This window comes from Rhipicephalus sanguineus, chromosome 2 (genome assembly GCF_013339695.2).
Source record: "Rhipicephalus sanguineus isolate Rsan-2018 chromosome 2, BIME_Rsan_1.4, whole genome shotgun sequence".
NCBI classification, from domain to species: domain Eukaryota; kingdom Metazoa; phylum Arthropoda; class Arachnida; order Ixodida; family Ixodidae; genus Rhipicephalus; species Rhipicephalus sanguineus.
Genome location: NC_051177.1, coordinates 19,311,978 through 19,338,100, shown reverse-complemented (window position 1 = coordinate 19,338,100; position 26,123 = coordinate 19,311,978). Strand labels below are relative to the sequence as shown.

The 26,123-nt window shown below is 47.0% G+C and overlaps 1 protein-coding gene across 1 annotated transcript in view; it reads left to right on the top strand.

Annotated features, from left to right (window-relative positions):
• Window positions 1-26,123, top strand: part of LOC119381077 (putative oxidoreductase GLYR1 homolog) — a 42,388-nt gene that overhangs the window by 7,891 nt on the left and 8,374 nt on the right. The window lies entirely within an intron of this gene.

Genomic DNA, 26,123 nt, shown 5'->3' with positions numbered 1-26,123 from the left:
ATGGTCCAATTATATGGTCTGCTTGTGGAAAGCCTAGCGCTGTAACAAAACATGCCAGGAAGCTGCAAATGGTGTTGATCTTTACTCAAAAGAAGACTACAGGGTATGACACTCTCAGAATTGTTTAGTAATTCTCTTTTTTTTTTAGAGATCATCATGGCTGCTGACACACATTGTCAAAACAGTGTCATGGACAAATCATTATCTAGAAAATAACTGGGCCATAAACAAGAAATTGAAGAATGTCATACCCACAAGCAGTGTTCAGGGGATTCAGGAAAAAGAAACAGAATCAAAATCGGTCCAGTCATTCCCGTGCTACTCTTTCCACGAGCAATGCACAATGTCCCAAAACACACTTGTGAGAAAAAGCCTATCAAAGTTTTCGAAGTTGTTTACATTTGTTAGAAGGGCACCAGCACTGTAGTCCTTGGTGTTCTTGTGTAGAGGCAACCTTTTGCGTCTCTGCCCTTCCACTTCATGCATGTGCGATGACTTCCTTGCTCGCTGAGCGTCTTTTTAGCAGCCCTGTGGAGGGTAAGGGCCCCAGGTTGCACACCCATTGCAGCACAAATCTTGGTGTAGCTTGAAGTTGCCTGCATTGTACCTCGCAACTGCCTCATGGACTGCTACTTCCACAGTGAAGTGGGAGGCATGCTGCTGCTTAGAAATTAGTGACCAAATCACCGAGTGAAGGCTTTCAGCGGCATTTTGTGTCTTGTTGCCACTGCAACGAGCCTGCAGTTGAGGGTCAGACAGGCGTTGGTACACTGGCCGCAACGCTTCAACAACTTTGTTGGGCACGTTATACGTGTGTGGAAGTTGTGGCTTCCCCTCTGCCTCTGCTGCACGGTGCCTGCACCAGCTGCGGGCACCGGAAGGACAGAGCTCTTGATGAGGTTCTGCATCTGTCGATGAAACATTATGAAAGGTGGCCATCACTGCTTTCTTCATATCTTCGACGTCCGTGTTGCTTCGCAGTGCTAGGCCATAATAGCTGGTGAGCCTTTTGATCAAGTCCTACGTCAGGCCAATGTTGTCACGGATAGACATGCCATAACAACTAGTCAGTCTTTTAATCAGGTCTTCAGTCAGGCTGCCCCATCCTCCTAGTCTATCCTTCTTGCTTCTTGACACATGTGTTGGAGAGCTGCACCCATCCTCTCTTTGACATGATTTATACAGTCTTCTTTAGCCAGTGGAATAAATCTGTATGTTCTTTCTTCAGAGTGAGGGAAGTATCACTGTCTTCATCACAAACAATGCATGCGTACCGGAGGTCATTCTTTCCACCTTCTGATAAAATTAAGGTGGGGGACGTGGCATTCAGTACCAACTTTCTTATTCCTTCGTAGGTTTTGATGAAAATTGGCACAGTTATTGCAAACATTTCTGGATCAAATATCTGAGCAGTTTATTCAATAACGCGAGTTGGTCAGATATAAATTCAACTCCCTGCTTCACACACGCCACGCTCATTTGCAAACCCCGCCTGTGATGCGTTTCATCATCCACTCGGTCGCGGAAACGGTAATTTGCGAGGCATTCGTTATTTTCGAAGATTCATCAGAGCTAGCGGCGATACCAAGCACGAATCCAAACTTGCCTAATTGCGTCACCAGCGCTTTCTTTCAAGCCGATGTACTCGGCCGCGGGGTCCGGGAAGTCGGCGCACGATATGCTGGCTGGCGGCATTCGGTGACAATGCACAATGCTCCTAGCCGCGGCGACGAAACATCGGCGCACATAACGTGCTTGGTCTCGCATTTTGCGGCGCCGACGCGCGAAATTGCTAGCCGCTGTTCCGAGCGGTCAATGCGCGACGAGCTTGGCCGGGAGGTCCACTGCCGATTCGTAAAATGTCCATCCGCACTTTCGAGGAGCCAGCGGACGATGCGATTTGCTGCTTGTGACGAAGCACAGTGCGGCTTGTCCGCTAGCGCGATGTCCTTGCCCGCAAAGTTCGGATTCGTCTCGTAAACCAGCGCCGTGAGCGGAGTTAGGCCTAGCCACGACTCCGAGCAGTAAGCTCGGTCGCGGTGTGCGTGGCCGCGGTGCCCGATGTTTCAAAGCAAGTCATGTTCGATCGCGAGTACAAAGAGTAGTAGCGCGAAGTTATTCGTCTCTGAGTACGAAGTGCTGACAAGCTGAACTTCTACCCGAGACGCGCATCTGCGATGTTCGCGACGAGCGCGGCACGCTATCGTCTATCGTGCACTGATGACTGCGCTTCCGCTTGCGGCTGTCAAACTACAGGGTAATCATATTCTAAATTATCGTCGACCCGTGCACTCAGGACGAGTGAACGCGTCACTAAGTAGCGCGATTTTCGACAGTCGTAACATCAGGTAACATCGCGACGCGTAAGCAGCAGACGGCTGTCCTCTCGGAGCGAGCATCGGACCAATGACGAGGCGTGCTGGAGCAACATGGCGGACGCGGCCAATCGGAGGCCTCGAAACGACCTTCAGAGATTTGCTTTTTGTGCGCTTGTTTTCAAAGGGAGGAGCCAGCTAAGGCGGGGAATTTGAAAACGAAGAAATGCTCTTTACGGCGAGCTCAAAATGGCGGCGCCCGGTTGTGCCGTTGCGGAGCAAGACTTTTTTGAAAACCACCGTTTTTTTGCGATCTCCACAATAATTTTCGCCAACTCAGCACGTGCAACAAATTTTTTAAAGCACTTCTAGGTGGTTTTCAGTGAAGATATTTTGGAATCAGATAGAAAAAGGGCTACAGAAACTGAAAATGTGATTTTCAAAAAATCGATTTTTTTGCCATTTTGCGCGATACGAAAGCCGCGTCCCCCCTTAAAACATGCCTTCTAAAGCGTGACAGGGGCGCGTGCCCCGCTCCAGTTTACTCGCGACTAAGATACCCAGATCGACGAGCACCGCACGCAGATTTCGGACGCTGTGAGCGAGGTCGCTCACTTTCCAGGCGTTTCTTCAGTGGCAGAATGGCAGTGAGGGAAAAAAAAATAGTAGGCAGCATGAAGCCTTGTGGTCAGCTTTCGCACGGTAACCTTTCCTGACGCCGTTCTCTGCAGCTACGACCGCCTACGATGAACCAAACAATGCCTTGGAACGCAAGAAGGCATAAATGCAAGAAGTGATAACCGCGATAACTTTCCATCGCAAAAAGGTTCACTGCATCCCTAAACTCGTCGACGCCACAATGTGCCGCAAAAAGTCGTCCATCTTTTCGGTAACGGCAGAGACCGGTCGATCGGTGATTACGACTTCCGCGCGATTGCGGCGATGCCTTCGCGGATAAGCATCAGAAAAGAGCGAAGGGGAGGTGGCGGTCGTCGATCAACGTGCCATTATGCCATAGCCGACAACCTTATCACAGTCATCTGTAAATATCTGCTCGGCTGCGCGTGTGGTGTACGCCGTACACTGCGGATTGACGGCAGTACGGGCGTGCCATGCTTAGTCATGCTGCCGTTCGCAAGTTCGCCGCCGCCGCGTCGTGCGAGACCGCTTTAAAGTGCGCATAGCTTTGTAGAAACGAAAGTAGCTCGCTGTTGTTGAGCGGCGCGGGCACCGAGAAACGTTGATGCACTGACAGCGAGCGTATACTGCGTGTTTGACTAGATGACAACTCAAGTGCGCCGCGCATCGTCGTGCAGGGCCGCAAGAGCATCGCGGACACATAGAGTGCACGTTGCTTGGAAAATGCTTGTTTTCGCCGCGTTTGAACAAAGAGGCTAGTCGCCGCACCAGTGCATGGTCCGGAGTGAAGCAAGCACGAAGAACGTACAAACGCGCGCATACGGCATACAGCAAGCGGCCTGGCAGTGACTCCACGACCCGAGTAGGCGACGCGCTGCACGCAACTAGCCAGGGATGATCGACTCCACGTCGCGGTACCGCGCTTCGGTGAAACGGTGTCAGCTCATTGCAAAGGCGGTTAATTCACTCGTGAGCACGCAGCGGGCGTCGCTTCACGACGTAAAAAGGCTTAGCTTGTCACCGAAGGGGTTTTTAGAACATTAATAAAAGTGCACAAAGAAAAAAAAACGGCTTGGCCGCTAAGCGCACGTTTTTGAGGGCGAGTCCATATACAACGAACTACTGATATAACGACCACTTTTCGCAACACTTTCGAGTTCGTTATAAACGGGTTCGACTATAACGTGGCAGCAGAAAGCACAGGACCGGGTTGATTGGCGAAACATGGGAGAGGCCTTTGCCCTGCAGTGGGCGTAGACAGGCTGATGATGATAAGGGATGCTAAAGTCACTTTCATCACAGTACATTGGTGTCATGAGGAAGAAAATGTTGTCACTGACCAAGTCAAGGTGAAAACACGGACGTTTCGGTGTCAAAAAAAAATTGGTATCATGCAGTAAAGCATACTAAGATTGGGAAAGCACTACCAGCCGTCGCAGGACACAGCACATTGTCCTTTAATTACACATGCATGCACGCATTGCGCAATTACGAGTACCAGTGTAATCCATGAAGTCTAAAAGAACAAGTCTTAGTTTCGGTGCAAGAGCGAAGCACTGAATGCAATAACAATAATTTGGAAGGTTATACGAAGGAAGGCTAGCAATTCTACTCTATTAGCATGAGATCTGGTGTAATCCAAACAAAATGCAGGAGTTAGGAAACACAGCCGCTGCAGCGAGCGAAACAAACTTCGTGCTGTCTGGCTTCAACGCAAACTTTGCGATGAAAATGTGTACAAAGGTATCGGCTGTCGGCTGATTCCCCGTAAAATACAGCGCACGTGACTGCAGGCGACCACACCCAGCTGGTCAAAGTTTGCATTTCCTGCTGGAGCAGTGCAGCACCCTCCGGCACCCCTCCATGCACCTTTTGTGCAATGGAGACTGCCAACTCTTTCCATCTCTGCATGAGCTGCGTTGTTGGCAGCGCTCAAGCACTTTCACTTGCACATAGGACTGCAGAATCCCACAAAGTGGCGGAGGGGTTAAGAAAGGGAAATTGACAACCACCTGTTCGTAGTATGAAGCCACAAAGAAATCCAGACGGATTTCTCAGAAAGAAAGCTTAGGTACCGAAAAATTCGTTCTGGTCTGGGGATCGAACCCGGGACCAACATTTTTTCTGAGGTGGTCATACGAGGCGTGGTGCGATGTTATTGATTCAGCAGCAACATTACAGCAAAATCATTCAAAGCTGTCTGTGTTATTGGTACAGTCCTGGAAACCACATTTCCCTTATGTATTTGCCTAAGACGACTCGAAGGCAAAAGCCATTGTCTTCTTTTTATTCTTTGTCTATGTATTGATCCTCCCCCGCCCTTCTCCGAAAGCTTTTTGCACCTAACATGGTTCCACACTGCCCTCAGGATCGGAGGTATACATAGTGTTCATGTGACATCACATCCGCCGCTGGCGCCCTCTCCCGCCATTCCTGGGTACCTACCGCGATCCGCAGTTCACGTGATTCAGCGTGGGGTGTTGAGGGGTTGTTGGCTGTTGCTGTGCGCAATGTTGAAAATCAAGCACTTTGGTTTTTTGTTGTACTTCGACGAGCTCATCGGACCAGGCAGACCTCAATTGTTCGCTCGATATGAGACTATATAGTATCAAGATGTGTGACATGTCAACCCGTACCAGATTTCCATCAGCAGAGATGCCACCGCAGACTCCGGCTTGTCGCCCGCCACGACCTACAGGGGCAATTCCTTTGTTTTCACTACAAATTACGTGGCCCAAGAACAAGTGAAAGCCAAAAGTCCCTCGAGACCCACAATATTTTACGAGTGGATGAGTGAAGCGAAGCAACTCCCATCGAAAACGAGTCGTTGTGTAGTGCTAGGCAAGTTTGCAGGAGATGCAGCCCAGGCCACCAAAGTAGTTCATGCAACGCGAAATCGAGACTTCCCAAGTGTTCTAAACGGTGATGATGCTAAGGCTCTTTGATCAGCATACATGGAAACAGCTGGGGAAAAAAATTGTGCTAGTGCGAGGTAGAGACTTCACGTGGTATGTACCGGTAATGCCTGTCACTTTTTCTGTCTCTTATGTTTTTGCCAACCTAGTATTTTACTTCTGCTGTTGTACGCTAACGTACAGTGGAGCCCCTGAAAATGATGGAGACTGTTTTAGGGAATTAACCAGCGGTTAAAAAGAACGGAGAGTTTACCTGACCCCAATCCACTCGAACTGATCGGAATGTTAACCTAGGGGACTTAGTTGCGCTATACTTCAAACTGCCAGTGAATGAAATTTAACATCCACTTCCCAGTTTCAATGCAACCCCCAAACCCCCACAATTGTTGTCAGGATTTCAACAGCCTCCTTTACACGCTGTCTGTGCATGCTGTGGTTGTGGCGAAGTTTGTAGGTAATCGCGGTAAGCTGTCTCTGTTTACAGGTAAGTGCTTGGATAGCACTTATCCATAATGTAGTTACGTTTGGAGACTCGAATATTATCAAGGTTCTTCAAGTCATTTCTGTTAATCCACGCCAGCCAAACACGCCGGTGCTTTTTGGAAAGTCGCAGTGTGTGTTCACAATGACGGGTAATAACTTAAGCAAAGACAACACCCCGACGCTTTGCTCCCTGTTTGTGGGCTGCAAAATCGACTTGCTTCACCAGCAGCTTATAATTACACAAACTTTCATTGTAAGGCCGAACTGAGTGGGCGCATGCATAGGTCGGCAAACTCGCTCATGAGTCAACTCGCTCAGACCGGACCGCGAATCTGTGTCTGAGTGAGTTCAGGTGAGTAATATTTTGGTGAGTTTGAGTCCGAGTGAGTCCGGCTTAAGAAAGTTTTATACCCGTGTCACACAGGCATTTCGAAGGCCATTGAACCGATGGTCCATTGACTCAACGGGGATGCACGCGCTGCCACACGGGCAGTTTCGAAGGCTATTGAGTCAGTGGCCCATCGAGTCGACGGAGCACTTCACAACTCCATTGAAATTTCGACGGCCATCGAGCGGCGGAAGCAGAAACAGCGTCACCGTGCCCTCTCGTTTCCAGTGTGCTCGTACTCATGATTAGAAAAGGAAAATTTTAACGAGTATGCATTAAAGGTAGTGTACATGGGCGTTATAACTTATTTACTAAAGTATGTGTGTCATTTGGAATGTAGGAATTGCGCATGCTCGCGATAACACTCGCCGTGCTCGTTATCGCCAGCAAGTCCACCCTACCCTCCTCCCCTACCAGCAACATTTGTGTCCCCGCCGCCATATTGGTCGCTGGATTTTTTTTTTTTTGTTTGCTCTCTGCGTTCGTGCGCTCTGCTTTTTTTTATATTTCATTTCGTCGTGTTTAGTTTGCTTGGAAGTTTTCGAGTTATCACTTTGTCACAAGTTGTGTATCGGGTAAAGCGGTTGTAACGTAGCCACAGTTTCGCTGTTGAACAAACTTATAACCAACTCTGCTTATAACTACTAATGCACTTATGATTATGTATAAACAATTTTCTTGATATTTTAGAACAAAACGCACAAATGTGTGCTTTTAAGTGGATTTGTTTTAGTTCGCTTACGACGACATGAAAACGAAAATAAGATTAGCAGCGCCACAAAATTTTTGCGAGAAACACCTGAATCACTCAATGGTCGTTGAAAAGCATCGTGTGGCAACGTGAGAACTCCATCGAGTTTGATGGAGTTGTAGCGTTTCGGTGGCCATCGACTCAATGGCCTTTCAAACATGCCCGTGTATCACAGGTATTAGTGAGTCTGAGCCCGAGTGAGTCCGGTTCAGGAATATATTCATGAGTCTTAGTCTGAGTGAGACCAAAGCACAAAATATATTTCTTGAGTAAGTCTGAGTGAGCTCCTCCTTATATTGCCGACCTATTGTCCTATCTACTCATCTCGAGCATTACTATCAGTCTTATATTGGCGTACCTTTATACTCAAGTCTATTCACACATGTTAACGCACGAGTGTTCATGCGTCATGCGTCGGGGGGGGGGGGGGGCATGATTTCCCCGCAAACTGTTTCACGGGTAGTTCTTGATAAAAGATCACGTGTGAGTCGCGCCCTAGGTTGGCAGGTGTGCTACAAATAAAAGCATCTGTCTATAGATGGATGCATTCGAAATAAACTGGGAAAATACCCGCCAAGTTCGGTTAGAGCCTCTGCAATAATATACAGGGTGACCGAAAAATACTGTAATGCAAATAAACGACTATAACTCTTTAATGGATGAATGAAGTAAGGCTCACTTTGTTTTATTCGTAATGCCGGTCAGTTCTATTAAAGAACTCAAATTTCTGTTTCGAAATACCCACCTTGTGCTTTTATACAGGCTTGAACGCTCTTTTGGAAGTTCCTCAACATGGACGTCATGTCTTCTGGAGTCAATTCTGCTTATGCCTTTTCCAGAGCACGCTTAACCCTTCGAGGCGCTATGTGCACAATTGTGTACACTGCTTGTTTTTGCTATTTCTATCGACTAGGGGCTAAGAAAGAGCAAGATACATTGAGCTTTGGATGAATTGAACCTCCTGCATAATAAATTTGTCTCCATTTGACTTCATTTTGCAGCGTACTGTTGCATATGATCACATTGCTGAAGGCACTACCAGCCCCGCCACGGTGGTCTAGTGGTTATGGCACTTGACTGCTGACCCGAAGGTCGCGGGATCGAATCCCGGCCGCGGTGGCTGCATTTTCGATGGAGGCGAAAATGTTTGAGGCCCGTGTACTTAGATTTAGGTGCACGTTAAAGAACCCCAGGTGGTCGAAATTCCCGGAGCCCTCTACTATGGCGTCTCTCGTAATCATATCCTGATTTTGGGACGTTAAACCCCAGATATTAATTAATTGAAGGCACTACCATTATCGACAGGTCGTGCGACGTGCCGCTTCCCACGACCCATGTCAAAAGTAGAATTTTTCTTTGCTCAGCATGGACATAACCGAAAACGAAATTGCATTATATTTCTAGCCTGAGATTTCATTTTATTTATGCAAAAACAGAGCATGAATGGCTTCAGAATAAGTGGATATTTAATTACAATGTAATTACAATTGATTACTGTAACACGCATAAATTAACATATTACAACATTATTTTTGTTGCAATGTAATATCGAGTGCCTTAAGATAACATTGTATCGATTTGACGCATTTACAGATAGTTCTTCATAGGTGGCGTCTCAAATGGTTAAGTAACTCGGTTGACTTGTGCTTGAAAGAGTATGCCTTTTGCTCCAGTATCCCCCAAACAGAAAAGTTCATAGGGTTGAGATCGGACGAATTCGACGGCCGAGTATCCTTCCCCCAGAAGCCGGGAACGTTCGCCTGACACCACTCAAGAGTCGTCTTCGCTCCATGGGCACGGGCCCAGTCCTGCTGTAGCCACCAGTCATTGTTTTTTGCATGTCCTTTAGCCCACAGAATGACGGCGCCCACGAAATCAGCTCGCGGTAGACCTTGGCATTGAGTTTTGCCCTTTTCGGCACAAAGACAAGCTTCGTTTTTCCAAGTCCTGAAATTCTGGCCTGGACCATGATTCTTTAGAGGAAATTGGTTTTCTCCACCTTCACAATTTGCGAAGAACCCTTAGGCAAGAGTTCTCCGTTATTCTGCGAATTCCAAACCCGTTCACCGGTGAAAATCTCATCTGTGAAGAGAATCCTGTTGAGGGCTTCACTGCGGCTCAGCTGCTTCATCCGGCGGCATTTCCTAGCCTGGATGCCTTCATATTTTCTGTAAGCATTTGGCCTTTTGCGTGTTTGTGCACCGTGAGCTTCAGATCTTCTTTTATGAGTAACTGCATTCTCGGGTTGCTAACTCCGTGTTCTCTGGCGAGTTTCCTCATGCTTTGCAGTGGATTTCTCCTGATCTTCTTAGTGACAACCAATTTCAGCTCCTTGGTTTGTTTGTTTGTTTGTTTGTGTCTGTTTGTTTATAGGCACTGTGATTTGGTACCATATCTTGGCAGGGTGGTTATACATGAAAACGTACGTGCATTAAAGCACATAGAAGCATTCTTCAGATTTGTAAAGAATTCTATGAACACTGCTGGTGAACACATGGAAATATACAAACACAAATTCATAACAATTTCAGATATTTTTTAAACATTCTTAAGGACTTCTGGATAACAATTTTGGTATTAAGATTATTCCAGTATGTTATTGTCCTAGGAAAAAAAAATATTTAAAACAGTTATGCCATTGTGTTCAAGCGAACAGTGGTTAGACTATGCCTTTGCCTTGTTTCATAACCTGATGAGTGAGTTAAAAAGTTCGAAGTGTTAACGTTATAATAGGTGTTTACGAGTTTCCATTCAAGGCATTCACTGCCAGTCTTTGATGCCCCTTTCTCTTGAAACCGTTTGAGGACGCGATGCACTTGAACACTGTGCAATTTCAGCATCTTCACAATGTTACGAATCGTCATTCCCTGCTTGTGATGTGCGACGATTATGTGGCGTAATTGTTCCGAGACCATTTTTCCTAAAAATGGCACCAAGACAAGAAAAATACACAGTTCTATATAAAACAAAACGAGTGCAAATTGAATGATATTGATGACGGAAATTGCAAACAATATCAAATGAAATAAGATTGAAAGTGTGTTGCAGTATTTTTCTGTCACCCTGTATACCGTATTTTCCGGTGTATAACACGCACTCTTTTTCCAATATTTTTGCTTGTGCGTCTTTACACAACAGGTCATGCAATTCTGCGAGACCTATATGTACATATTTAATTTGTGAGTACGAGAAACTGAGCGCGAGAGCATTCATAAAAATATATCGAATTTTGTTATAACAATGAAACGGCTGTGGTCTTGGCTGTCAGCTACTTGAGGATGTTTCTTCGGATCCAGTGGAATAAATGGTGGTTTTCTGCGCCTTAAAGGGGCCCTGCAACACTTTTCGAGCATGCTCAAAAAGCGCTGCCGATCGGTAGTCGAGGCTCCCGAGAACACGCGAGCCAAATATTATAGCGATGCGCGCGGCCTGGAATTTACAATAAATTCTCAAAGTCGGCTGAAAATTACTCCCTCTTCTCTCGACAAATGATGTATTAGTCCGCAAAATATGACGCGATTGTCGGCAGTTCCACCATTGGCTGATGTTATAATCACGATAACACCCTCATTATTACTTTCGTTGTTAATTTTGAGTTCAATAATTCGATAATATGTAGGTTTATATTCTGTTATCGCGTTAAAAACACCGAACAAACATTAATATTAGCACTTCCGGTCTCACCGACAGCTCGTCTGCTCGTAGTTGCGTGGTTCCGTTTTCTTCGCCATGCGCAGTGCCGAAAACGTGAATATTTCTGTGCTTTTGACCATCGCCGGTTGCCGTTGAGAGTGGCAGCCGTTCGAGTGTTGCCTCGTCAGCTGGGAACTGCATCGTCGGCACGTTCTCACAACCGACCGAGGCAGGGGCGCAGCATGTCTCCGATAACAATGCTGCCGTCCGGTAATGGCGGCGCTTCGGGGTCGTCTGCCAGTGCCGTCTTACGAGGCAGTGTATCGGAGTATGGGCCGAAACCGATCTCAGCTGTCATTCGTTCCAAACGAGCGCACAGGTTTGCTTCCATGGTTGGCAGAGCGATGAAAACACTACGGCGTTCGAGGTGCACACCCAACATTACCAAACCGACGCGCAGTTTTCAAGCACGCGCGATACACAGTGCGATCGGCTCCGCTCGACGAGAACGGCGCAAGCCGACCGGAAGTGGCGGCACAGACCATGTGGTTGCGCCCAGACGTCAGAGAGAAAAAAATGAAGAAAAAAATTCCGCTGGTGCTCTTGGGCGGAGCCTCGCTCCTCAGCGCTCCCTCCCTCGACTCGCTGCCTAGCTTTCCGTGCGCTCGCGGCGTTGAGTTGAGGGAGAAAGCTGCGGAACGTGATCTCTATAATTTGGTAACACCACTTAGACTTGACGGATTCGAAAAATTTTTGCGGCATATGACTCGTGAAGAGTCATACGTCAATAGTGAGACTATTCCAATATAACTAAGAAAGGTGTTTCAGGGCCCCTTTAAAGGGACCCTGAACGGTTTTGACAATTTTGTATAAACGCATTGAGCCATTAAAGCAAGTCCTAAGAATCAGTTCCAAGACCGATCTAACCTCTCTGCATCAACTGTGTAAATTACTACAGTCAAACCTGACTATATCGAACTCGGGTAAATTGAATTATCCTTTATATCGAACTATTTCAGAACACGACAATGCTTTAACGTCTATGCATAGGAAAAGTTACGGCTATATCCAACGAAAATAGCCGGAACACTTGATATATCAAACATCGAGTAGTGCGATATGCCCCAATACAGTGAAACCTCTGTGATACGAATCTCACGGGACCACCAAAAATATTCGTATCATCCGGAATTCGTATCACCAGAAGGCATGGAAAAATAGCATGCGACAAAAGAAAGCTGGCGTACATTTTCATTTATTTTTTTACAGGGCCGCAGCAACGTCAGGAAGAAGCCTGAATGATTGTCAGTTAAGTTTTTATATGTCGGAAATCATACCAGCACTCGTAAATGCACAGCCCGTACGCGAGTATTAATGAACCAAGCGCGTTGTGACCCGAAACAGCAGTAGCCCCTTCCAAATTTTAGTATGCTTTTTTGCTTGACACCGGAGTACTGCAGCGGAAGTAACGAAAGAATTGCTTTCACGCGATGGATCAAGGCCACAAAATTACAGAACCACGGTCCTGTGTTATGATTTTGTTATCGCGGAGGTGTTGGGGATGTTTTTTGGGAGATTTACGGCCGTGCCCGCACAAGTGCGACCTCAACGGTCGCGCATATTGACGCTGTGAGGCCTGACTCCTTCGCCAAGACCGTCCTCGCCTTCTTTCGGTCCTCGTACACCTTTCTTAGGATGTCTGATGCAAGAGGCAGGCATTGTAAACGCAGTACAACGACAGCAGTCCGCGTCAACGCCTTAGAAAAAAAGCGCGGCGCTAATGTCATCTGTGATCTAAACGTGAAGGCACACGGAGGCATGTCAGAGCCTCAAAGATTTGTGCACACAATCTCGGAGGCCGTGACACGTCTCTGAAGGTTTATTCTGACCGTAAGAAAAGTGTTTTGCTTACACTTAGATTCTGACGATTTGGAGGTACGGCACGCATGCCCACGCTTGCGTTCGCGCGCTCGCACGTGCTTCGCGCGTCTTCCACAACAGCGCGGACAGCACCTCTTCGTACCTGGGCGGTAGCGTACGTTCGTATCAAACGTCGTTGGGTGAAAATCGGTTCGCAACAACCGTCTCCATTACACTGCAGGCCAATGGCCCTTGGCCGGGACCAACGAAAAATTCGTATCACCCCGAAATTCGTATGAGCTGTGATCGTATCACCGAGGTTTCACTGTAAGTTGGCTTTTCCTCACGGAAGGGGGACTTTCCCGCAAACATTTGGAAGAGTGAACGGTGTGATTAGCATACCTGCCAAGTCTCCTGGATTACCCGGGAGACTCCCGGATTTTGAACGTTTCTCCCGGTTGTATGGGTCATAAGAAATCTCCCGGAAATCCAGTTTTTGCCCCCCCGTCCAGTGCTTTGCGCGCCCGTGCGTCACGGTGACGCGTGGTGGGACGTTTTCGTGTACAGATCGCTACACGCAATTTAAAAATTGATCCTAAAGTGTTATATGTTATATCAGCCGTTAATATTTCGTAGATGATGCGTTTGTGTACACACAAATCTATCGCACAAGTTATCTCGCCTTCAAAATTTTGTGTCACTACTGCTGAAGTTATAGTACGTTGAACACTCGGCAAGTCAGCGATTTCGAGCTCGGTCAAACTGGGATCAAGCTGGGAATGTTCAACATACCATAACTTTTGTTCAAATGGGCCTAGAACATCCATTCTTGTCTTATTGCATACAGCATTGTTTCCACGTTATTGTGATAGGCTGATTTGCTTGATAACTCTCACAGTTTAGAAATAAAGCTTGCTCCTAACAATACAAAAACTATTAATAGTTTCAAAACTACATATTGTATTAGAACAATAATTGCATGTTTGAAGTCAGCACATAAAAACACTAAGCTGTGAAAGTTTCATAATGATACGCTCAAAAACAAGAAACATGTTTCAGAAGCAGGGTCTCCCCTTAAGTGGAGAGCCCAACACTTAAAAGGGTAGCCGTTACCGATGTCTGTCGAGATAGCGCGTTCGCCAGTGCTCGCGACCGTCCCCATCTCAACAGCGCCCCTTATGGTCCCTTGCCTGATGAAATAACTGGTAAGCAAGCGACGACAGGCCTCGCACGCGGAGCGATGTTATCGCATGTGCCCTTCGCGCGACGGTGGACGGCCGGGTCGTTTCATCTCTGCTTTCAACCGCGTTCGTCCCTGGCGCTAGCACACTTTTACTCGCACGTGAAACAGACGATGCGTATGCGATGTTATCGGTTTGGACTCTGTACAAATCAGCGGTGACCGCAAAATCCCGCTGACAGTGTCCATATAATTGCTATTGCAGTACCCCCCCCCCTGCGGTCGGCATACTTCATACCCCCCCCCCCCCCCCGTTGAGTAGATCTCCTGGATTCCGTTTCTCCAAACTTGGCAGGTATGGATTAGGAGGGCGCCGTGCATAGCTAATAGAAACCATCGCTTGTCATCGCGTGCTTTCCCCCACAATTCCTCGTCGTCGTGGCCATCATGCGACGTCACCATTCGCTTCTGAACTCCCTGCCTTTGTTAAAGCATAAAACGAAGAACCTGGATGTTTTCCGCGAAACTGGCGGTAATCCCCACAGTCATACGTGCAGAAAAGAAGTCTGATGTCGCTACTGTGTGCAGCATCCCAAGAAGCACTGCGAGTATGATATTGAAAAACAACGCCAACATTAGGGCCAGTGCAGCCGCGCTGCTGGTGCCCGACGAGTACGCAACAGCTGCGTTTGAAGATGTTCAGTCTGTTTACAATCGACACCGTGTTTTCCTCGCCTACAACACGTCTTTGCATACAGGGCTTGAAGTCTCCCTTCATTGGAGGGGGGGGCCTTATAAAGCGGCTATATATATACAGTAGAACCCCGCTGATACGTTTTTGAACGGACCGTAGGAAATAAACGTAAGAGACGGGAAACGTAAGAGCCGAAAAACAGGAAAAACGGCAAAATATTTAGTGGTACAGAATTTTATTTCAATTCTTACGAGCAGCACGAAAATTGGCGCGCCCAGCCGCGATCTAGTCGATGGATAGAAATGCGGAGCTTAGGACGGCCTCATCCACAGAAATGTAATCAACGTAGGTGATTTCTTTTAACACCAACAGCTGTAGGCATGAAAGAACTAAGCACACGCAATCACGACCGGCGCGGCGAGTCCGACCGCGAACCGCACGCACGACCATGCGAGCTCCAACCAGCTCGAACTCCTCCCGTTCTCCGACAAATAACGATGATGATGAGTCTACGCCAACGCAATGGCAGAAGTAAATGCCAATCTCGAAGGCCTTGCTTTCGCAAGCAATTACGTCATACACGCCATGTTTGTGCAATGCAAATCTCAGAGGCTATGCTTTTGTCAATAGTAAATGCCAATCTCGAAGGCCTTGCTTTTGCGAGCAGTTACGTCATAGACGCCATGTTTGCAATTTGAATCTCGAAGGCCATGCTTTTGTTTGCATCAATTGAAAGATTCTGTTGCTTGCGCCTCTCATGCGGCTAATATTACGGTCAAACGAGGCCAAGCTGCGTGAAAATGCACCATGGCCGCTCTCTTTGGTAGTCACTCGGTCGGCTCCGGGCGCACTTCGCGACGTATCATACGGGAACGGTCCGACAGTTACGACGTAACAGCGGGGTTCCCAATACATTGTATCCTATGGGAGCTATGCTGGGACCGGCGGAAAACGACGTAACAGCCGGGAAAACGCAGCAGTGAGGAACGTAACAGCGGGGTTCTACTGTATATATATACATTCGAGCCCGACTATATCGAACCCGTTTATATCAAATTATCCCGTGTATCGAACAATTTCTAAACACGGTAAATTTACATTGAGAATATATAGCAAAAGTTACTGTTACATCGAACGAAAATAGCAACGACAACCGATATATCAAACTCCATGTGCCTCAAAAGTGCCCCAGCAAGTTGGCTTTCCCTCGCGGTGGCGGGGAAAACTGCCGGCGCCACCCTAAAAAAAGTGGTTTAGACCCGGTTGTGCACGGGCGAATACCCCCCTGCAAGAAATGATCCTGGCCCGCTCGCAGCGCTTACAGCCAATCAGAGGCCGTCGTGCTTTCTCCGAGGCGCGGAGGCGGTAGAAGTGAGCGCCATTTTTTCTTTCTTTATGCTTGTGTGCCTGCTGCTGCCTGTTTTCCTCGAGTACTCGTTCAGCGTGGTCCGTGCTGGTGGTGTTGCCTGTTGGTGCTCTGTGAACTTTATTGGCGCGCTGTCGTCATGGCTTGTGCAAAGAGGCAGAATTTGCCGTTCGCCGCGAAACTCGAAATGGTAAATCGGGTCGAGCGCGGTGAAAAGAAGTCCGACGTCGCCGCCGCGTACAAAAGACACCGCAGGTGTTTCCGCCGAAGTTTGGAGCGAGCTGGCAGAGTTCCCGGGAGCTATCGACGGATCGACATTCGACGAGTTCGTCAATGCGGACGATGATGTTGCCATCATGGGTGAGCTACAAGATGAGGACTACGTTGCAGACGTCGTGCCGACCACGAGCCAAAGCGACAGCAATAAGGAAATTGACGATGGCCCATTGCCTACATCCTCCGAAGTGATTAGTGCACTTGCGTTGGTCCGGCGCTATTGCGTGAATGTGGAAGGTTGCGGCCTCAGCTGCTCCGACTCGTTGGACAACGTGGAGGCGTGCGTGCTGTCGCAGGCAGCGAAGTCGTTGATACAGAAGAAAATCCAGGACCATTTTGTTCCAAAGTAGGGCACGCAAGTAAGCCACCATATTAATAAAGTACTTTTCTTACTGTTATGTGCCTTTGTGTCAAAATCCTATAGCGGGCCTATATCGAATTATGCCATATATCGAACTAATAAACGTTTTTGGCGAGTTCGATATACCCGGGTTCGACTGTAATCTCGAAGAAAAGATCGCTGCTAGGCGGTCTTTTCGCCGCAAAACCGATGCTGCTGTGGCCTCAGCGGCTCTGCCAAACACAGATCGTGGGTTGTTGGAACGCGGTACGAGCTAGCATACCGAAGAATAAACGCACGATTTCTAGATATATCGATCAAGATTTAGTTTCGCGGTCGTATTACCTAATTTGGGGCAAAAATCTGATCGTATTAAAAGCATGAAAATTAGGGGTGTGCGAATATTCGAAAGTTTCGAATATTCGTCGATGATTACATTCGAAATATTCGTATTCGATTCGAAAATGGTGTATTCGAAAAGTTTTGAATATTTGATAACTTCGTATAGTCGACAAATTCGAATATGCGATTCGATTATCATGCATAAAATAACTCGTCTTCCACATTTCTGCTGCGTTCGTATAGCTAAAAACGTTGCCGAGAGGAGCGATACACATCGTAAGTACACGGAGGCACGATATCTGCCTGCGACGAGCGCCCCAATACGTATGGTGCATCTCCGACGTGCAGCGCTGTTGGCGATCATGTAACCGTACATTTTCAATATTATGCGACCGTAACGTGCCGCACTACCACTCGTTCACTATGCGGGACCATTTCTGAAGAAAGACAGTGACCCATGTGACTGGTGGCGGAGTGTAGGCACCTTCAGATACCCCAGTCTGGCAAAGCTTCGCCCCATGTACTTCCCTATACCAACCAGCCACTTCTGTTCCAAGCGAGCGTGCATTTTCAGTGGCGGGGGGGAGGGGGGTTGTCTCTGTTAGAAGGGAGCGCCTGCTGGCGGATCATGTGAAGCAACTCATGTTTCTTCATGATAACATCTAGTCATTACTTTCATTGCGCCGTGGCATTTGCTTGCGTTGTGATGTGCATAGTGCTAGCCTGGACATTGTGTTCTGGAGATAGCAGTGTATGTTTTGTTGCCAGTCAGGCTGTTAATGTTTTTTTTAAAGATGATAGTCTTTCTTGGGATACTTAAACGGAGAAATTCTGGTCTGTCTTTCTGTCTTTCTTTCTGTTTGTCGGCACGTCCCTCAATTCAGCCACTCGGCCAAAGTTGAACCACTTGCCCAAGGGCCAGCCATCTTGAACGGCTGACTAGGTTCATACTTGTGTACATTGTCGATCAAAAAGTAAACATTATGCATATCTGAGGCACAACATCACTAGGTAAGTATTAGGTGGTGTGTTCCTTTAATAGAAAATGCATACATACGTAATTCTAAAGACCCTAGTTTCTTAAGCTGCGCTGAAAATGTGACTGCGCTGAAACTTGCCTTCCTCCGTGCCATGAGCTCATTGTTGTGTTTCGGTTTCGGTTCTGTATTGCACTGTACGAATTCCATGGGGCGCCGCTCTGGCATTCGTGTTTTACCCAGGCGACGTGTAAATAAAAGAGTGTGTGGAGAGTACTCGTTGAGTGCGGACGTTTCTTCTGCTTCAGCGCTTCGCGCCAAACCGCGTGTTCGGGCTGGCTCGCGTCCTCGCCGGTCGCGTTGGTCACCGCCGGCCTTCGCCTGCTGCTGCGCCGGAACTACCAGCCCACAACACAGCACTCATGTTTCCCGACGTATTGCCAGATGGCGTCCATATCTCACGCAGCGCCTCTTCTATTGTCTTTAGACGACATTTGCAGCGAATCACGCAGATACGCGGCCAATTTTTTTTCCAAATAGCTACATGTTAAATAAAATATTGTTACTGTGGAGGCATTTTTCCTTTGATATTCGATATTCGATTCGATATTCGAAGGTGGATATTCGTATTCGATTCGTATTCGAAAAATTTGATATTCGCTCACCCCTAATGAAAATGCATTATTTCCAAGGGATGTGGGCCGGGAATAAAAACAAAATCGTAGTAGGCTGAAAAACGTATTATGCAGAATTGTATCAACGAGATTCCACTGTGTGTGTGTGTGCGTGTGTGTGTGTGTGTGTGTGTGTGTGTGTGTGTATATATATATATACGCACACACACACACACACACATACTATAGATGAAACGTTGAAGCCAACTGTCTCTAAAACTGAACAAATGCTTATGAATGCTATACAAATACATATATTATTCCGAATGTATTTCGGGCATTTATTCAACGTGTCAATTCAATCAAGCATTAATTAAAACTATTTTGGGAAAAATTTTCCAAAAATAACTCTGTACGTAAAGGCTTAAATACATGTGATCTCAAAGTAAGTAACATAAATTGACTCACTGGATTCAGAACCTCGGGCACGTCAATGCTGTATTTTATTTTCTCTACCACTTGTCTAATAAAGTGGGCAAAATACATACGTCTTTGCAATTACAGCAGACTTGTGATGCACAAATAAAATAATGAAAATTGAGCGGCAAACTAAACAGACCATTACTGATTCATGAGCATGTAGCTTCACACTCGGGTGCCTCGTGAAACAGTATGCTGTGCCAAGACGCTCTGTCGAACGGGGTGGTGACCCGTGGTTTCAGGAGGCGTTGCCCGTGGTGTTCAGTGTTGCAGTGAATTGCATTCAGCAGTACGACGATGCCCGTTTTCTGTTTTGCTGACACCCCGTCAACCAAACATTCACGATTAAATCATTATTCGGAAAATTGCAGAGTATAATTACCCCGCACAAAGCACTGCTGCGAAAAAATCCAACTCTAGCTCTTGTCAAATGGGTGCTGCAGTGCAACCGTTGGACTGCAGAGGGGGGGCCGGGCTCCCCCCCCCCTGACTTTAAGCCCTGCTTGCATATAACCCGTGCCCCAAGCTACAAACCGTGGAAAAATTTTCAAAGTTTTATATCGAAGTATAAGATAAATCAAACTAAATCCTGTTTTTCAGCTAGTTCGATAAATCCGGGTTCGACTGTACAGGACTTTAAACATGGGAATCGCTTTGCCTGTGTTACAACGTGCTCCGTGTTGACGTGAGCTGAGCGACAGTGTTTATCTCGAGGTTTCTTTTCTTGGACACAGTGAATTTCCCTAGCTGTGTTGTATACCGAATATCTAGCACTTTGGTGTCTTGTAAAGCTGCGACATCATGTAATGTTTGTGAGGCATCTGGTGAGTGGAATCGCTTCATCTCATCGCTGCAAACGCCACGATCCACGTGTCTGCGGCTGTAACTTCACCCCTGAAGACACAACCACATTGCCCGGGTTTGCACTTCTCGGTGATCGTTCTCGAATTCCTTCTGTTTGTCTGCATGCCTTTGCAGGTTGTCACCGTGCAGGAGAATAAAATAAGATTGGCTGGTAGTGTGGTGGAACCTGTTAAAGCAGCTGTCAACCACTTTGCGAGCTTTGTCTTTTTTGCTAGGCAGTGTGCTGCCGGACACACTGGGCCATGGCCTTCGAGATTGCGCGCAACCTGTCGACACATAATCTTGGAGGCCACTGGGCAAAGCTCAAACCGTCGAGTGCGCTCGTGAGAGCGCTGCGATCGCCAGCGTGTCTCATGAGTTGAGGCAAGACAGTGGTGAGAACGAGGGTATAGATATACTAATTGTCCATAGTGGCCTTGGTACACGGTACGTCTCTTAAAGGGCCCCTCACCAGGTTTGACAATTTTGAGCTAACGAGCGCAATGGGCGTTCACGGTCACGTCTGCCAAAATTTGCAACGCTACGTGCCGCGGAAATGGGTCAAATTTCAAGGTGAACGCTGCTTGCCCTTCCTCTCGCGGGCGCGCTCTTTAGAGAATGAGGGGATGACGTACATGAGAAAATGGCCCTACGTAGATGGTAGCGCTGTGACGTCGCTCCTCTACGTAGACTGTGCTCTGATGTCGCCAACAGTAGCACGTGACATTGCGATAATTATTTGACACGACATGTGTGGTTTGTGTAATTTGTTGCTTGACTAGATTAATAAAACTTGAGAGAAATAATAAGACACACAAAGAAAATGTATGCGTGTTTTTCTTTTTTTTTTTTTTTTTCGTGAATTGCAGCGAGATGCGGGGCTAATGTTCCTCCCTTTCCCATGCGTTCGTGTCCCTGCGGTTAGCGCGTCACGCAGACGCCAGCCCTGGAAACGAAAGTAATGTTCTGGCGCGTTCAAGCACTCGTTATGCTCATTTATTCTACCGCGTCCAAGTAAACGTTAATGTGACACTGGTTCATGATACCGCCACTCTCGTGCCCGTAAAGATGTCTCAACTTTCATGCCTGTCCCGCAGAAACAGGCAGTACACCACAGAAAACGCCGACAAAACGCCCACGGCTGCTACATAAAAAAAAGGTAGCGGCCGTGCAACGCCGCTTGCGTGCTCGGGCTGGCTCGGGCACGTCATGTGCACGTGACCATGCATGCGCATGACGTGTTCATGCGTATGTGTAAAGTGAAGAGGGCAGGGAAGGGATTTGGCTTGCTAAAGCTACACGGGGCGAGTGGCAAGGGTTTGAAACTCGCCTCCTCGCATCATGGTTTCGTGCCTCTACAAATTATTGTTTTTCTCAGCTCGTAATTAACCCTTTGAGGGTCGAATTTTTTCGCGAAATCCAGTCCAAAAATGTAATTTTTTTATTGCTTTAAGAAAAACAATTGTCTAAAACTTTTTTTCGTGACCGTAAAGTGACGAAAAAATCATTTTTGTTGTTACATACACATGGTTTATTCGCAGTAAAATCAAGCAAAATCCTGAAAAAGAAAGCTTAACAGTTTTTTATAAATAAAAATTATGCATTGTATTAAACATAGCTCACAGACATACAAAAATAAGCGCACCAGAGTACTTTTCCAGTTAAAAATGTTCCTGCTCTAACACTAAAAACTCAGCGTGTGATAGTCTTTTGAAGCATGGCTCGCCGCGCACGCTTTTCATATGTCGCTCCTTGATCGTCATCAGAGTCTGAACTCGTCAAAAAATCCTCGTCTGACAAACTGAAATCCAATTAATCAGATCTGATTCGGCACTTGGGGAATAGTCCGCATCGGAAGAATCGCTGCTCGACTCACCGGCAGCAGAGCAACCGGCACGCGCTTCCATAGCGTAAGCGAACTGTTTCAGTGAGCGTACGGAAGAAAACTCTATGATTGTGCAGCCATAAGGAAAGCAAACGAGTGAAAAATCTACAGTAATCCTTCGCCTTATCGCCAACAAGACGTAGTTAGTTTTTCCGAGACCCCAAAACGGGAAACGCAATCACGGCGATGTCAGTTGTGTAATTTAGCGCCGCACGGAAACATGTAATCGCGCCCCGGGGTGCAGTAAACGAGAGAGTAACAAGCGGTCACCCTTTGAGATATTAGAAACCAAACAGCCATCAGCTTTGCGGGCGCAAGAAGCGAAAACCACCCGAAGGATGAAATCAAAACCAGCCGCACCGCGTGCGCGCGTTCCGATGCGCAACTGAACGCCGCCGCGCCGCTTTGGAAAGCAAAAAAAAAAAAAAGAAAGAAGGAGCCACATCGGTGCATTAAAAAAAATTCCACGTATTCCCGAAACGTGGCAGCACATTCCAAGCAAGAGAAATGATCGAAGAAAAGTCAACCCTCGTCTTATATACCGGTCATTGGCAGAAAAAATGGAAGTCTTGCAACAATGGGCAAGCTGAAGTAAGATGCCTCCATTGCCATCGTGAGCATCAGCAGCGGCGGGCTGGCGGCACCGTTGGGCAACGCCATTTTGCTTTTTCTTCTGTCAAGTTGTCTGCTTCGGTTATCCGCTGTTTTTATTTTTCTATTTCCTTCAGAAATGAGTGGTAGCCGACGGCAGTTTACGATAGGCTTTAAGAAAAGAGTTGTCGAGTATGCCGAAGCGCACGGCAAACTGGCGGCACAACGGGAATTCGGTGCATCAGAGAAAAGCGTCCGATACTGGAGGAGCCAAAAGCAGCGAATCACATCCTACAGCGACCAAAGAAAAACTTCGTTTCGTGGACGGACTGCAGTGCACCCCGAACTGGAAATGCTACTCGCCGAGTTCGTTCGAAAGCTGCGTGCAAGGTCGCTACCCGTGACAGTGGAGTGCATCTGCGTGAAAGCTCTCGAGATAGTGCGCCACTCTGGGCTCACTAGGGCGCAATTCAAGGGCTCGCCATCGTGGCTACGCCGATTTATGAAGCGGAAGGGCTTTGCGCTGCAGTGGCGTGCTTCCGTGTGCCAAAAACTGGCCGAAGATTTAGGTCACAAGCTGGTCGAGTACCAGCGCTTCATCAACAGCGTTGCTACATGATGGGACACATGGGCAACGTGACGGAACTCCGATCTGGTTTGATATGCCCTCGAACACGACTGTGACCGCTAAAGGATCAAAGCAAGTGAAGCTCTTGACAACGGGCAATGAGCATTCGCGATTTACAGTGACGTTCACGTGCACAGCCGATGGAAAGAAGCGGCCCCCATATATTGTCACGTGGTCGTGACGTCGACGAAGACAGCAGTCGGCGTTTGCAAGATGAAACTTGTTTTATTTGGCCGAACTTGTGGCCGGAAAATGAGAACTAGTACTACAGCAATACACGCTGTACAAAGATAGCGGCGAACAGGGCGTCGTCCGTCGATCAACTGACAAGCGGTCAAGCGCGTCCGGCTTTTATACAGGCGCTATCGAACTTTCCAGCAATATCGCTGGTGGCGGCATTATCTCTAGACAACGCTGGAACATTCGCGTGCAGGTCGCAATCTTAACAAAACGATCTACTACAACGTGAAGCTTCTCGAACATTGCTTCGCGGACAGCGTCGAGCGTTGATAACCGTCCCTGCCGGTCAAACCCAAATACATCAAAACAAGACAAGAAGTGGGCGTGGCAATATCATTTTCAAGAGAAAAGAGCTACTGAAGAAGACCTTCCTCGGGATGTGATCGTGAGAGCGAACGAAAAAAGGTTCATGAATAAGTCCCTCATGCTCGAATGGATCCGGCTCGTGTGGAATCGGCGACCCGGTGCGCTTTTCAGCAACTGAGCATGTTGGTCCTCGACTCATTTCGAGGCCACCTCATGGCCGATGTAAAGGGAGCCCTGTCCGATGGCAAGACGGATCTTGTCGTGATCCCTGGGGGACTAGCATCAATCTCCAGCCACTGGACGTAGTGCTCAACAAACCCTTTAAAGATCGCATGCGCGAGCTCTACAATGAGTGGATGCTGGGCGACAATCCCAAGACCCCCGCTGGCCGCCTATGACGTCCACCTCACGACCGTTTGTGGCTGGGTGTCGTCAGCATGGAAATCTCTCCCGGAAGAGATGGTGCGCAAGTCTTTTCGCAAATGCTGCATCAGCAACGCATTGGATGGAACGGAGGACGATGCACTCTGGGACGTTACTAGTGACAAGCAGGCGTCGTCCGACTCAAGTTCGGATGAGTCTGAGTGACAGCACTTCGTGGCCTTCTGGCGTTTAACTACATATCAAGTGTCCAAATAAAAAGAAGTGTCACCACAGTGCGGCTGGTTGTGAAGTTTCTTTATTGGAGATTCAAAGTTTGGGGGTCGACCTATATTCCGGTTTTTACGGTATTTGGCGCCAGGATTCCAACCACATGTCGATGCTGATCACCTAAACGACTAAAATCGAGACGCAGATTCTGAAATATAGTTTTTATTTCACGGCTATGTTTCAACACATGGTGACCACATGGGTGCCTCACAAAAACAATGCTTTAGACCAGTCATGCCTGTGTAGCTCACAAACATACTTATTAAGAAAATAAAAGAAATGTGGGATGAATACAGTCATGTGCGGGCCGCATGTTGAGACCCCTGCTATAGAAGAATATTTAAACAATGGCAACACACTGAAAGCGTCATCTGTCCTGCTGTGGCAAAAACTGCATTTCCTCCATCACACTATGACACCGCCCCCATGCACTCCAGCAGCCTAGCAGATTCTCTTCCTCAAATACTTCTTTCTCCATGCCAACAGGAAGTCCGATGCATTTTCCCACATTGATTAAATTTTGCTAGGATAGCTAAGCCCTCTTGACATGTTAAAATGGCTTTGGAGGACATTATGCGCCTGTCCTTGTCTTCCGAAGTCCCTGTTTAAGTTACACGCTTGTATTTCAAGCCTCATGACATGTTTGCTGTCAACGCTTGGCAACACAATGCTTTTATTTTGAGAACGTGAAAAAAATGTTTTATGCATTTCTAAAGTTTGTACTAAAGCGCATCATTCATAACTCTTGCATCGCTGCTTTTCCAAAAATTTGGTCAATGCGGTGCTTTATTGTTATGTATACCGATGAGTAATAGCCGTAATGAAGTGCTGAAAATTTGCTTTGAAAACAAGACACTGAATTAATCGTGCAGAAAGCCAGACATAATAATTAGTGTAGTATCTTGAAAGTTTTATTTTTGAACAGACCTTGAGCTCTGGGTGACCTTGGCCTGAATGAAAGTAATCAAGGATGTACTGCTTATGTACTTATGTATTTAAAGATACTCTGAACATCAGAAAAGATCATACAGGCTGCTTTATTTTTTAGCCGATACTGATTTTTATTACAATGCTATTACAGTAAAGGACCTGTTGTCTTTGCACCCAAACTTTACGTTGTAGCGGAAATACCTTGTCATTGCTAAAGTTACCTTAAAGAGACCAATTAACAAGACCTTGTTAATTCACATTTTAACTATCAACATCGAAGCAGTTGGTTACATGGGAAAGTTGTAGGGGGTCACAATGTTATAGCACACCCATATTTTAGAAAGCAAGAAGATAGAACGTAATTTGAGATATTCATGATCGAATTTCAGTGGAGATATCGAAACCAGGTGCTCAGAAAAGGTGGCCGCTCTGGTACGTCAGGCTGGAATCTTCTTGTGACCAGAAAGTAATGAAATTTGAATAAGTTGGGTTTAGGTATAATCTCTTGGTTCTCTAACTGGCACCTTGAGTGAAAAACGTCTTTCCAGTACGAGCAGTCATTGTAGAGCTGTGGAAGTTATCTTGGGGTGTTCAAAGCAGGCTTCTCAGTCAGGGAATGTGCTCAGAATCGTCATGGGAAGCCTGGAAAAGTCAGGGAATTTGGAAAAATTAAATAGGTAGACACCCTGATGATGGGACCATCTTCAAGCACTAGCTATATGTTCATGTTTGATGCGATTGAATGCTTTGGAGAGACAAAAAAAGTTTTATCTATTTGGCTTGCGATTATTATGAG